This window comes from Salvelinus alpinus, chromosome 17 (genome assembly GCF_045679555.1).
Source record: "Salvelinus alpinus chromosome 17, SLU_Salpinus.1, whole genome shotgun sequence".
NCBI lineage: Eukaryota > Metazoa > Chordata > Actinopteri > Salmoniformes > Salmonidae > Salvelinus > Salvelinus alpinus.
The window spans coordinates 45,238,551-45,240,712 of record NC_092102.1 but is presented as its reverse complement, the minus strand read 5'-3'; positions in this window follow the sequence as shown (position 1 = coordinate 45,240,712).

Below are 2,162 nucleotides of genomic sequence, written 5' to 3'. Positions count from 1 at the left end.
CCCACGAAGCTCATCACTAAGCTAAGGACCCTGGGACTGAACATCTCCCTCTGCAGCTGGATCCGGACTTCCTGATGGGCCGCCCCCAGGTGGTAAGGGTAGGCAACAACACATCTGCCACGCTGATCCTGCCACACTGGGGTGCATGCTTAGTCGCCTCCTGTACTCCCTGTTCACCTACGACTGCGTGGCCAAGCATGGCTCCAACACCATCATTAAGTTTGCTGACGACACAACAGTGGTACCCCTGATCACTGACAATGATGAGACAGCCTATAGGGAGGAGGTCAGTGACCTGGCAGTGTGGTGCCAGGACAACAACCTCTCCCTCAACGTGAGAAAGACAAAGGAGCTGATTGTGGACTACGGGAAAAGGAGGGCCGAACTCGCCCCCATTAACATTGATGGGGCTGTAGTGGAGCGGGTTGAGAGTTTCAATTTCCTTGGTGTTCACATCACCAACGAACCATCATGGTCCAAACACACCAAGACAGTCGAGGCCACGACAACACCTTTTCCACCTCAGGAGACTGAAAAGTTTTGACATGGGTCCCCAGATCCTCAGAAAGTTCTACAGCTGCACCATCGAGAGCATCCTGACCGGTTGCATCACCGCTTGGCATGGCAACTGCTCGGTATCCGACCATAAGGTGCTACAGAGGGTAGTGCGTACGGCCCAGTACATCACTGGGGCCAAGCTTCCTGCCATCCAGGACCTTTATACTAGGCGGTGTCAGAGGAAGGCTCAAAAAATGGTCAAAGACTCCAGTCAACCAAGTCATAGACTGTTCTCTCTGCTACTGCACGGCAAGCGGTACCGGAGCGCCAAGTCTAGGTCCAAAAGGCTCCTTAACAACTTTTACCCCCAAGCTATAAGACTGCTGAACAATTAATCAAATGGCCATCCGGACTATTTGCATTGAAACACACTGTTGCTACTTGCTGTTTATTATCTATGCATTGTCACTTTATCCCTACCTACATGTACAAATTACCTCGACTAACATGTACCCCCGCACATTGACTCGGTATTGGTACCCCCTGTATATAGCCTCGTTATTGTTATTTTATTGTTACTTTTTATAGCATTTTTTTGTTTAGTTTATTTAAAAATGTTCTTAACTCTATTTCTTGAACTGCATTGTTGGTTAAGGGCTTGTAAGTAAGTATTTCCCTGTACGGTCTACACCTGTTGTATTCGGCGCAGGTGACAAATAAAGTTTGATTAGATTTTTGTTCAGTGCGCACTCTGCTTAGCAGCTGCATCTCTGCTCAGCTTGGCAACGTAGGGGGAAGGATATGCCTGTGTGATTCGGTGGCTAACCGGATCTTTTTTCTGCAGTGTTCTTGAAGTCCACTCCAAACCCACACGCTGCAAAAGTGTGCAACTGCAGCCTGCAGTTTGGGGTGTTCCTGCATGTGGGCGTTCCTGCATGTGGGTGTTCCTGCACGTGGGTGTTCCTGCATCTGCCGGAATGGCCCCTACGAGCGTCTCGTTGGTTCCTGTATGAACGCCCACCTCTCAAGCACCCTATTGGTGCAGTCTTTCGGATGAGACGTTAAACAGGTGTCCTGGCTCAATTCCCATTCTGGCCCTCATACCACCACCTAATTATCTCCAGCTTCCAACTGGCTCATTCATCCCCTCTCCTCTCCCCTGTCAATATTCTTCAGGTCATTGCTGTAAATGAAAATGTGTTCTCAGTCAACTTGCCTGGTAAAATAAGGGTAAAATTAAATTAAATTGGTTCGATTACAGGCTGTATCACAAAAGGCTGTGATTGGGAGTCCCATAGAGCAGCACATAATTGGCCCAGCGTCGTCCGGGGTAGGGTTTGGCCGGGTTGCTGCACCAATACCAACAAAACTATATAACCCTCCTCAAAACAACTAAAACCTGCACCTTAAATCAGAACACATCCCTGGGTAAGTAGCGGATGTTGAAATGACGTGCCATGGAACATGGTTTGGCAGGCAGGGACACTGTGGAATGAGGATTCAGCGGCTGGGTAACAGCCCCCTCCTGTACCCACTACCCATTCCATTCTCCCTCAGTATGGAGGGCAAGTGGGGACAACCAGCACTGGACCACCTCAGGAAGAAAAGAGAGAAGGACACTTTTCTCTGGTGTATAATATCACATCAAATACTGACCAGGGAAA